The following is a 13229-nucleotide window of genomic DNA, read 5'->3' on the forward strand; positions in this document are numbered from 1 at the left end:
CTTTGCTGCATAGCCTAGGGCAGGCATAGGCAAACTCGGCCCTCCAGCTGTTTTGGGACTACAACTCCCATGATCCCTAGCTAACAAGACCAGTGGTCAGGGGTGATGGGAATTGTAGTCCCAAAACAGCTGGAGGGTCGAGCTTGCCTATGCCTGGCCTAGGGATTGCCATTGTGGCACCCCTGGACACAACGTTGCCCTCATAGTCTTTCCCTGGTTCCACAAAACAACTGAATCTCCTCTCCCATACTCACTATCCCCTAGTCATGGGATGGTTGCCTTTTTTCTCCTTGAAAAGTACAGCTGAAGGAGGAAGCTGGAGAAGTTACACTCTTTCCAACTTCCTCTGTCAACTCTATGCCCCGTATTTTTCGCTCCATAAGACGCACCTGACCATAAGGCACACCTAGTTTTCAGAGGGGGAATGCAGGGAAAAAAATATTATTTAAAGGGAGCGCATGTATGCATCCCAGGCTCTGCTCAGCGCTCCCTTTCACGAGCCGTGTGGAGCGTGTGTGCAGCACTTGCAGGCTTTCCCCCGAGGAGCCACACACACACACTCCACACGGCTCTTTAAAGGGAGCGCGGCTCTTGGGGGCTTTTGCGGGAGTTGGGGGAAGTGACAGAGCCACGCCAGCCCGCTGCTCCCTGAGCCACTCTTTGGGGCTGGCGGGAGAAACCCCGGTGCCAGCAGAGCAACTGGGGCTTCCCCCTCCAGCCTCGACAAACTGTAATGCCCGGGAGAGGCTGTGCACGGTGAAACAGCTGCAATCCTGCTGGCTGTCTTGGCTTCTTATTTAGCCACACACAGCCTCTCCCAGGCGAGGGGAGCCTTCATCCCCTGCCCGGGAGAGGCTGCACGCGGCTAAGGCTCCCCCAAGAGCCGCGCTCCCTTTAAAGAGCTCACGGAGTGTGTGTGCGGCTCTTGGGGGCTGCCCTTTGGGGCTGGCGGGGGAAACCTGGGCTTCCCCCTCCAGCCCCAACAAACTGGAATCACAGTTTGTCAGGGCTGGAGGGGGAAGCCCCAGTTGCTCTGCCAGCACTGGGGTTTCCCCCGCCAGCCCCAAAGAGCAGCTCAGGGAGCAGTGGGCAGGCTGCGCACAGCCTGTCCGCTGCTTCCAGAGCTGCTCTTTGGGTCTGGAGGGGGAAGCCGTGGGACCACACATTCGCTCCATAAGACGCACAGACGTTTCCCCTTAGTTTTTAAGAGGAAAAAAGTGTGTCTTGTGGAGCAAAAAATACAGTACTTTTCAAGACTCAGATTGATTCTACCGGAAGTGGCCAGAGGGAGTGGCACTCACAGGCCTTGCTCAAAAATCCAAACATGCCCATGGACCTCAAAAGGTTGCTGACCCGTGGGTATAGTTGGTCCTGCGACTGCCCCACACTTTCCTCCCAGCTTTGTCTCTTCCTCAGGACTGCATGATCAGGCCTACATATCCACCCTGAAAAATAAAATCCAAAATGCCAGATCGGGGGTGAGCAGTAAAGCTTGCCTTAGAGGGAAAATGTGGGGGTTGGTGTAAATTACCTCTGCTTGGCAGGAAGTGATGGCAGGGAACTTCCGAAGCTGCTCAGGAACCGAAAAGGGCAACAGAAATGACCACAGGTAGAGAACGAGGGAGAAGCCTGTGGTCTATTGTCTACCGACAATCAGCAAGTGGCCATCCGCCAGGGCTTTGGCAGGTGAATCATGAGAGAGGAATGAGTAACAGGCCACAGACGTAGAGCTTGCCAGGAGAGAGTGAGTAATGTGACATTTATTAGATTGCACAGCCTTGGCATCCGTCAAAGTCAGAGAGCCGGAGAGTGACATAACTACAGGCACAGAAGGCTGAGGGGTAGGGCTGTCCATATGCATCAGCCTGTTCCTTGCACCTTTGGCAGAGGCTGCTTTTTTGGAAGGCTGCCTAGAGCGGCAGCTGAGCGGAGACTTGTTGACAGTGATGGATGCAAAGCAAGCAGGCAGGCTGCTCCTGGAGAAGACAGGGTACTCTGCTGGCTGTGGCGACAGAGCAAGGTGCTCCATACCTGGAGTGGCTGGGGCTCATGGCAGAATCAGCAGAGGCAAGCCAAAGAAGAGAAGCCGCTCACTTCTCTCCTGTTGCGAGAAAGGGTAGAAGCGGAATATTATGTACTGAGTTGAATAGGATCCAAAATGCTGCAGTCTGATTGGTCCTAGAACAATATGATTCAGAATGCAGCAGTCTGACTGGTCCTAGAATAATAGGATCCAGAATGCAGCAGTCTGGTTGGTCCACAGGAGCCACCCAATCCAGCTCCAGGTGGAAGTGAATCTGCAACCAGATTGGCCTACAGGAGAATCCCGGAATTAGCCAATCACGTGGGGCCCATTGTGTAAATAATATATATAAGCAGACATTCTGGGGGAACTTCCATTCCTCCTCAACACAATGAGCTGAATAAAGAGCATGAAATCCACTCTCGATTCTGAGTATATTTCACGGAAATTGCCGAGTTAGACTTTCCCTCTCTGTCTCTTCTGGAGACAGGCACCAAGGGGGAATGCAGCAGAAATACAGCAGGATGCAGAAAAGGTGAAACCACAACCATTCCAACATATTCCAAGCAAGTTTCTTCCATGAGGTTAAAAACAGAAAGCAAATACAGTGGTACCTCGGGTTACAGACGCTTCAGGTTACAGACTCCGCTAACCCAGAAATAGTACCTCAGGTTAAGAACTTTGCTTCAGAATGAGAACAGAAATCGTGCAGCGGCGACGCAGTGGCAGCAGGAGGCCCCATTAGCTAAAGTGGTGCTTCAGGTTAAGAACAGTTTCAGGTTAAGAACGGACCTCCGGAACGAATTAAGTTCTTAACCCAAGGTACCACTGTAACAGAAAAAGAAGATTTTTTTAAAAAAAAAAATCTATGGAAATGACTGTGCATGTGGAAGGACCCAGGACCAGCCCAAGCCGTTCTGCCTCCTTGCAGGCTATTGCTGATCTGGAATTTCCAGAACAGAAGAGACAAAAATTCAGACAAACTTTTTTTAAAGAAATTATTTACCACATTCCTGGGCTGCTCAATAACAAAATGTTCTTGGGACAGTTTCTGATAAATGAAAAACAAAAATGCTGTGCTCTAAGAACTTAATGCAGGGGTGGCTAACATTTGGCCCTGCAGATGTTCCTGGACTACAATTCCCATGATCCCTGATCACAGGACATGCTGGCTGAGGCTGATGGGAGCTGGAGACAACAACTGGAGAGTCCCAGGAGACCCATCTCTGACTGAATGGAACTAGAATATTGATTGGTGATGGATTCATTGATGACGAATAGCAAATAGGACTGTTGATTTCATTAATGTACCAGAAATAATAATCTGGCTCCATATCTACTATCCTTTAGGCATTTTCATACACAAAAATATTGGCCTAACTGAAAGAAAACAGCCAATTTTGAGGTGAGTAAAATGGCTCAGAAACAGTCCAGTGGTGGAAGGCACAGAAGAGGCCCAGTATCTTAGCTGCATCATTAATAGAGGCAATAGCCAGTTTTCTGGGTTGAGGTCTGGCTGCAAGTTCTCAAAACGGTTCCCAGCAAGATCTGAGCCAGAGCTGCCTCAGGTTCCTCTGCACCCTCGTGGCCATGAATAAATAAATGCATTTAAACCAGTGGTTCATTACACATTGTGTGTTATACACGGAAAACGCTATCCCTGGCGCTGGCTGAGAGTGCCAGGATCTTGACTCGCTCTGCTCCTGCATTAATCTTTACAGATAAGCAATTAGGCACTTCCATTTAATCAATACAAATGGGCCTTTAAACAAGGCTCTGCCATTCAGATTGTTTGATGTGGGCTGCAATTTGCCAGCTCTCTTCTGCTTGAACGCCCAGCCCAAAGAAACCTGATAAAAGACTCTCGTGCAATCAGTTGGGTGGGTGGGTGTATTTGTCTGGTTCTATGTTGATAAAAAGTCATTTATACTCTGCCTTCCACAACCTATGCCCTCTGAAAAATGTGGCACAGCACTCCATGCTTGGTTCTAAGCAAGGCAGATTAATCATGTTGGACTAGTTGTGCATTCATGAAGTATAGCAAATTGCAGTATTCAAGTGTATTAATAAGTGACTAGCAGTCAAGAGACTCTTCCTAAAACTGGAAATGGAGCTTCCTGTTCTTACTAACGACAAACCAAAACCTTCATGAGACCTAAAAGCCATGCAAATGGGAACCAGAATAAGCTTCACTCTGCACTTTGCCCCACATGCCTTTACCATTGAGTAATGAGCGCCCAATAACAGATTTAAGTTTCAGTTTGGGGAAAACTTTGCTTCAAGTCTCAGCTCAGCTACTGAACCTCAAGAAAAGAGCCTCATTCACATTATCATGTGGCTTTCTCTGTTTATTGCACAGGCAGTGTATTTGCTGCTGAAAACTGCTCCATAGCCTATGTAAGCAGCTGACCATATGGACTGGACCTGTTAAGTTGTGGATGAACATATCAGATGACACAGTGATTCTTCCAACAGCTCTTGTTTATTCACAGGCCAGAACTGAACTGAACTGAAGGGTTCAGCCAGCCTGCTTACATAGAGCTTCACTACAACACAACAGTAACAACTTTCTGTAACTATCCAATCACTGAACGTCACTTTCAATTCCTTATTTGCATATGTGGACCAGAGTGAAAACTATCTACACTATCCCCCTGCTGGCCCAGGGTGAGAACTTCAGTATATAGCTGGTCCTATCAAGGGGAAAACAAAGTTCATGTGCCAGCAATTGTAGCATGGGGATTCAGGAGACGCCAGAAGTTAGTCCTTGTTCTGAGCAATTTATGGCTTTAATAATAATAATAATGGTTATAATAACATTTATTTATTTATTTATTTATACCCCGGCCATTTTGCTGGATTGCCCCAGTCACTATGGGCAGCTTCCAACACACCTAATAATAAAAATAAAACAGCAAACATTAATAGTAACAATCAAAGAACCTATATAAAAAGTCACAATAACTTTAAAATAAACAACTTATAGCAAATAAAGCAATAGACTCCAATCATAAACTGCAAATTTAAACATCAGCAAATAATAATTAAACAGTTTACACTTACCAATTACAATAAAGAATTACTAATCTATAATCAATTAAAAAAAACAGCAAATCACCAAACATACAAAACCATGTAAAAGGATCAAACTGAGAAACAAGGACACACAACTTATAAAAATTATTTTTTTAAACTGTCCCTGAACTGCTCTCTTCCCACCTGCGTCCGCTGTTCTCAGAGTCATGGTCTGGGAAAGGCTCCCAGAACTGGATGGGAGGGCAAGGCAGGTGGGAAAGCGATCGCCCACAGAAAGTCTCTCTCCCTTCAGTTCCCCTCTAGCCTCACTCTTTCAGGTAGGAGCAGTTTGGGGTGGCATCATTTAACGAAGAGTCCTTGCTGCCACCCCACCTGGCCACAAATGTCTTATTTACAAATGTGAAGGCTGTGGTTTATAGGGCAGGGCTTGTGTAAGGATGAGATAGAGAAAGAAGCAGTCAGCATGGTCCAGTCATGGTTTGTGAGACTTTGGCTTTTCTGAACGGAAATGCGATGTCAGGGAGCAAGTGGGTTTTAGAAATGCTCATTTTCTCTGCACAGAAACTTTGGATGGGGGACGGGGATATTCAGAACTACAGTTCTTCCCCTGTAGGCTAAAATGACCCTCACCTCCCCCCAAAAGCTGTGCTGCATAGTTTAGTCTGTGTTTGTTTCACTTTTGTAACACATAGTGAAATGACTTTGGGATGGCTTCACTACATGCCCATTTTACAGCTCAAAGCACATGACACCACCAGCATCCCCTCTACGGAGATACAAGAGATCACATGGCAACTTCACTGTGTGGTGGAACTCCACCTATGCCTCGTTTGCCAGGCAGTACAGTGGTACCTCGGGTTACATATGCTTCAGGTTACATACTCTTCAGGTTACAAACTCCACTAACCCAGAAAAAGTACCTCGGGTTAAGAACTTTGCTTCAGGATGAGAACAGAAATCATGCTCCGGTGGCACAGCAGCAGCAGGAGGCCCCATTAGCTAAAGTGGTGCTTCAGGTTAAGAACAGTTTCAGGTTAAGTATGGACCTCCAGAATGAATTAAGTACTTAACCCGAGGTACCACTGTATTCCTCCTCCCAAACTATATATAATACCCAAGCCATATTCTTATAAATGGCATTATTGTAAGTATTCATTTGTTAAAGGGGGGCACCTTGGTTGACATGGTCCCAAGATCTCCGCCCCCCCCCCCCCCGCTCTCTTGAGATACTTTGAAGCTCTCAGACACTAGAGGCCCTAGGCACCTGAATAATATGCCTATTGTCAAATTCAGCAGACTGCTTTGCTTCTCTGCTTCCATGCTGGCGAGGGCTGAGGGGAGCTATAGTCCAAACTACTGAATGGCACTAGGTTGATGAAAGCTAGAATAGACTATATAAGTGACACAAGCTTAGTTGCCCATTGTACTTAATGGGCTAGAGCCAGGTGTAGTTGTGCTTAGAGTAGACACATATCAAAATCCATGGGCCTGAAATCAAGTTCCATTGATTTCAGTAGGTCTACTCTAATCATGATGACTAAGTTTGGGTGTAACCTAATAAGTTTCCCTTCCACACTTCTTTCTGCTTCTACCACTTTTTCCCAAGGCTGCAATATTATGCTCCTGCACCTGGTGATCACATATTTTTCAAACATAAACTATGGGTATGGTTGAGTGAGTTATTCAGCAATGTGAAATTGCATAGAAGCGTAAGCAAAAGTCTCATCTCAGAGGTTGCCTTTTGCTGCTGCTTTGGATAAGTGACATTTCTGTGAGTATAAATAATTGCTGAGTATAAGGATAACAGGGATTGTATACAGCTATACTTACATTGCATACATTTAAACCCCACCCCCAAAAAACCAGACATTAAAGAACTTATCTGTAAATTACAAAATAGCTCTGTACTTGGCAGAGAGAATGCCATACTATTTGAGAAATTGTGCAAAACACAAAATATATATAACCAAAGGGTCCTGTGTCTAAATTACCGGTAGCTTTGCATCTCTTCTGACAGCTTAATCCTATTGTGTGACCATAAGAAATGCTGCACATTTCCATTGTGGACATACTGGCTGGATAGGTATTGACTGTTCCATAAATAAAGCCACATTTGGTTTATTTAATTTACTGAGTAATTTTACAAATTTATCTTTCTCACAAATTTAGCTACCTTCAATACCAGTTACTAGGCACCACAACAAGCAAACTCAATAACTTCTGTTTAACTAAGGGATAGGCTGCAATGGTCCTGTTAGGAGGCACCCTAAAAATATCCAGCTTCTGCCACGATAGCCTGCGTTTCAGAAGGAAGTTTCAGTTTTCACCTGGAGAAGCCTCTTTTGGAAACCCAGGATTATGTGTTCCAAGCAAGCTGAGCTGACAGAGCATCTGGTAAATTTATTGTCTCCTTCCATTGCCATCCCTCCTTTTTCATTTGCAAATGTAATAGTAAACAAAAGAACATCAGTCTGTTTCTAAAAGTATTGTTATGAGTTTGCAGTGGGGAGGCAGGTTGTATGCCGAGACCCTTCCAATCCCTACATCCAGCAACTGTTAAAATCTAATCAAGGATTCAAAGTCCTGGAATAGCCAGACTAGCTTCCTGGCGAGGTAATGGGTCACTAAGGAAACAAAGGGAGTGACTCTGCGCCAGACTGAAAATGGCACAAATCTGCTAGCATTTAGAAAGATAAAAACCCGAGTGGAGAATGGCATGATGTGAGCAAAAGCTGGAAGCTGGAAGCAGCAGGCTGGGAAGCCAGACAGTCAAAGCAATGCCTGTTTTCTGTTTGAATCCAAGGTTGTGGTTATGGGGCAAGAAAGGCCCTGTTCAGTTGTTGATGCTGTGAACCCCTCCATCATAGACTCAGGTTGTATAGATGTGCAAACATAGCATATATCATAAAGACACCACAGTCTCCGCTGCCCCTCATTCTCAGAAGACCAAATCCTGGGTAAGCGACTGGAATCCATGGAATCTCACACTGCTTGGAGCTTGGAGTGCCATGCAACAGTCTCCAAGATATGGTGTAGGACTCAATTAGCCTATCCTGAAAACAGGAACCCTATGCAAGGTCTCACGCTAGTGGAAGGGGGCTTCCCCTGCCAAAACAACCAATCACTCTGGAGAATCAGGGGAACCCCCAAAACAGCCTGTGTGGGGAGGAGAAAATAGATTCACATATATGTGGGACTCTTTGGGAAAGAGCCTAAGGCTACTGAAACTTTTTGATTAGGAATTGGAGGAGGGGGAGAGGGGAAGGAGTGACATGTAGGGTCAGTGTTAATAAGAATAAGAATAAGAATTTATTATTTATACCCCACCCCTCTGGCTTGGTTTCCCCAGCCACTCTGGGCAGCTTCCAACAGAAAATACTACTACTACTACTACTACTACTACTACTAATAATAATAATAATAATAATAGCAATAAAAGATCAAACATTTAAAACTTCCCTAAAGAGGGCTGCCTTCAGATTTCTTTTAAAAGTCAGATAGTTGCTTATTTCCTTGACATCTGATGGGAGGGTATTCCACAGGGCAGGTGCCACTACTGAGAAAGCCCTCTGCTAAAGCAATCATTCCTTCTACACAAGCATTTCCACTTGCCAATCCAATCTCCCATTTACTGGGTTGGTGATTGGTGGGGCAGTGCCCCATTTGCCCTAATGGACAATCCTCCAATGCTTATTCCCCTTGCTTAAGGCATAAAGCAACCTTTTGCACCCTAACCTAATCATAAGCCCCGTGGAACACAGTGAGTTACTTCCGGGTAAATGTGCAATGGATTGTGCTGCATGACTGGATACCCATGTCCTGTCCCCTGTTTGAGCTTTCTTCTTTATCAATATCTTAATCCTAAGGGATAATTCTCCGTTGCAAACTATAGTGATGTCATTGTCCCATCCCTAGTTGCACTGGGAAATGGGAATTAACTTTGTCTTGCTCATTCCACCTCCCTTAATAGCTCTGTTTTGCTGAATTATTCAGCAGTTTAAGCAGCAAAGAATGTATTAGGTTGTGCTACTGAGACAAATTAAATCCTATCGTGGAAAGTCCTGAGCTTGAGCCAAATGGGATGTGTGCTGAGATTCAAAAACTGGACTCAACAGCAGCATCCTGGTCCTTGCTGTATCAAGCTGGATTAGGCTGTGATGCTCTTATAGGGAATATGCTTCCCTGAGCCAGCCCTAATGGACTGAAAGGAGAAGAGCTTGCTGAGCAGTGCTAGTATGAGAGAGAGCATTATTGTAAGTAGTAAAGCAAACTGGCCTAGAAATATGCCAAATGCACTGCGCTTTTTCTATATATACCTGGTTGTTTGCTTATCCCACTGAATCCAGAGTCAAGGCAGTGCACAAGGCGGGGGGGACATAGTGCTCATCAGATTTGCTGATGACACCAAACTGGGAAGGGTAGCTAATTCTGCTGAAGACAGAATGAGAATTCAAAATGACCTTAGCAGATTGGAGAACTGGGCCCAAGCTAACAAAATGAATTTCAAGAGGGACAAATGTAAAGTTCTGCACTTAGGCAGGAAGAACCAGATGCACAAATATGGGATGGGGAAACACCTGGCTTACCAGCAGTACATGTGAAAAAAATCTAGGGGTCTTGGTGGACTACAAGCTTAACATGAGTCAATGGTGCGATGCAGCAGCAAAAAAGGCTAATGCTATTCTAGGCTGCATCAACAGAAGTATAGTGTCCAGATCAAGGGAAGTAATAGTACTACTCTATTCTGCCTTAGTCAGACCACACTTGGAATACTGTGCCCAATTCTGGGCACCACAGTTTAAGAAGGATGTTGACAAGCTGGAACATGTGGAGAGGAGGGCAACCAAGATGATCAAGGGTATGGAAATTAAGCCTTATGGAGGAGCACTTGAAGGAGCTGGGTATGTTTAGCCTGGAGAAGAGGAGCCTGAGAGGAGATATGATAGCCATCTTAAAATATTTAAAGGGCTGTCACATGGAGGAGGACGCATGCTTGTTTTCTCCTGCTCTGGCATGTAGGACTTGAACCAATGGCTTCAAGTTGCAAGAAAGGAGATTCCAACTAAACATTCGGGGGGGAAACTTTCTGACAGTAAGAGCTGTTCAGCAGTGGAACAGACTGCCACAAGAGGCGGTGGACACTCCTTCCTTGGAGGTTTTTAAGCAGAGGTTTCCACATGGCAGGGGGTTGGTCTAGATTACCCTTGGGTCCTTCCATGATTCTGTGCTATATTGAAAACATCTCATAAACTATCACAACAGAAGCATTAAAGCAAAGGTTTAAAACACTGGTGAATTAAAACACTCAGTGCATGACTAAGTCATATGTCTGGGTAAGCTTCCCAACATTAAAAAGTTTTCAGCAGGCATCTAAGGCAATATAGTGAGGCTGCCTGCCTAATGTCAGTTGGAATCTACTTCCTGTGAGGAAAGATAGCCTATGCCCAAACCTCTCTTGTGAGCAGGGCTTCCTGTGCAATCCTAGCCATGTTTCTTTTTCAAAATAATATTTATTCTATAATTTCTATACCACCCTTCATCCAAAGATCAGAGGGTGGATTGTGATATAAAAGCACAAAAATGCGTAACAGTAACCAAATATTTCAGTCCAGCACTAATAAATATTGCTACATGCCAGCCCAGTCTCCGCTGAGCAGTGTGTGAAATTCCAGGGGTCCCATGCGCTTAGCCAGGGTTTGTGTTTCCTTTCAGAAATGAGACACAGCAGAGACTGTGGTGTCTTTATGATATATGGTCTATTTGGTAAAGGACCCCTGGATGGTTAAGTCCAATTGAAGACGATTATGGGGTGTGGCGCTCATCTCGCTTTGCAGGCTAGGGAAGCCAGCGTTTGTCCACAGATAGCTTTCTGGGTCATGTGGCCAGCATGACTAAACCGCTTCTGGCATTTCCATGTGCTCTGGCTTCCGTCATGGTGGTCTATTTACATATATATATACCTGAGTCTAGATGGAGGGGTTCAAAGCAATTTATTCCAGGAGAGTCTCTTGCTTCTCCAACTGGCACAGCAGGCTTGGGTTTAAGAACAGAGAAATCTGCCATGGAATCTGTCTCTTTGTTACAATCTGTCACAATCAGCCCACATGGTGCTTCCCCACCCCCTTCCTCTTTCTTGTTGCTGCTAACAGACTGAAAAGGATTTTCCCCCAGCCTACATCATCCAAACTAAATCCTAAACCTTTTTTGTCTCTGCCACTAACACACAGCTGGGGAAGGGGCTCCACCCCTCTTGCTGTTGGGAACTGAATGACTTGATGGCTCATCTTGTGTTAGGTTAATGACTCAGCCATCATAAGGTGATTACCTCATTAGGAAGCTGGCCTGTATTATTTTCATATTGAATCTCTGCTGGATCTTGGAGTTCACTTATTGTTGTTTAATTCCCCAAACCTTGATTCAATTCTAGGTAAAGGTACCCCTGACTCTTAGGTCCAGACACTGACGACTCTGGGGTTGCGGTGCTCATCTTGCTCTATAGGCTGGGGGAGCCAGCATTTGTCAACAGACAGATTCTGGGTCATGTGGCCAGCATGACTAAGCCGCTTCTGGTGAACTAGAGCAGAGCACGGAAACACTGTTTACCTTCCCGTCGGAGCAGTACCTATTTATCTACTTGCACTTTGACGTGCTTTCGAACTGCTAGGTTGGCAGGAGCAGGGACCGAACAATGGGAGCTCACCCCGTTGCGGGGATTCGAACCACCGACCTTCTGATCAGCAAGCCCTAGGCTCTGTGGTTTAGACCACAGCACCACCCGCATCCCTATTCTAGCAGCTACTAAATCTAGATATCATGGATGCCTTGCACCAACAAACTTGGGCACCCAAAACTTGAACATTATGCTTGTGGCTGCCACTGGATTGATAAAATGTGTGAAGGAGAATGCCTTGCATTCCTCCACCTTATAGCATGGGTTTACTTGGAACCAGTGTAACTCCATTCTCTGTAAGCCTTCATCTTGATTATATTGAAGGCCTAGAACATCCTTCTCAAACCTGATGCCTTCCAGATGTTTTGGACTTCAACCCCCATCAGTTGCAACCAACATGGCCGTGGAATTTCTTTCATCCCTTCCCTGTCCTGAGAGCTCAGCAAATCAATATGATCCATTGGATTTGCATTTATTAAAATGAACCAGGCACCATAAATTTAAACTCCACCCATATACCACCCTATGGGAGGAGTGCAGAGCATGCAAAAAGTCCAGGTTCAGCTCCCGCCATCTCCAGTGAAAGGATCTCAAGCAGCACAGTGCGAAAATGCCTCTTCCTGAGACCAGATGAGAGTTGTGGTCCAAAGAATCTGGAAGGCACCAGACTGGAGGAGACTGGCCTAGGAGATGTTGCAGATACAAACTCGAGGATTTCCACCCATTGCTTTGGCCACAGCACCATCCCTCCTTTCTGCTGGAGTGTTAAAGAGCTGCACTGCACCAATCAAGAACTCCGAATAAGGAAGTGACAAAGTCCAGCATCATCCTTTGGAATACAGCCATCCTGCTAGATTGCAGCCTCCATAAAACTGCTAAGTGAAAAATGTTGTGACATGTTTACAAAAGCCTGTCAAGTCAATTCATCTATACATTTCAGTTGCTTTCTTAATTCTTGCTAACTTTTTTTAAGCATCTGCGGGAGAAGAAGAACTGGTAAGCAGAGCTTTTTAACTTCAAATAAATCCTGCACTATCTTTTTGTCAAGCAGTTCATTTCTTTTTGCTGGGACACATAAACAATCTTGGATCTGTCAGCTGCCATCGCTGTAGTGTTAATCATCAAGCCTGCTGCTTCAATGAATCAGACAACTTCTGTTGCCTGAATTCAGGAGGAGGGACTGCTTCCTCGCTCAGCATCTTTCACACTGTTGGTTGAGACTGCCATTATTACAGAGTCAATTCTGCTTCCCTCATATCCTGTTCTTGGGCTTCTAAATCTCATTATCCCAGGCTAAGAGAAGGTCTCTCCAAACTAGTATCACAGAACAGCTTATATGGTCTTTATGCTGTCTTAAGACTGCTATGGCATTAAAAGAGGAAGGGCTTATTCTAAACAGAAGGTGGATTACTGAGTTTCCACCACTCTTAATGATTCCTATTATTTAGTTACAGATAGGTAGCCGTGTTGGTCTGCCATAGTCAAAACAAAATAAAACAA

The sequence above is a fragment of the Podarcis cretensis genome (assembly GCF_951804945.1).
Source record: "Podarcis cretensis genome assembly, chromosome: 1".
NCBI lineage: Eukaryota > Metazoa > Chordata > Lepidosauria > Squamata > Lacertidae > Podarcis > Podarcis cretensis.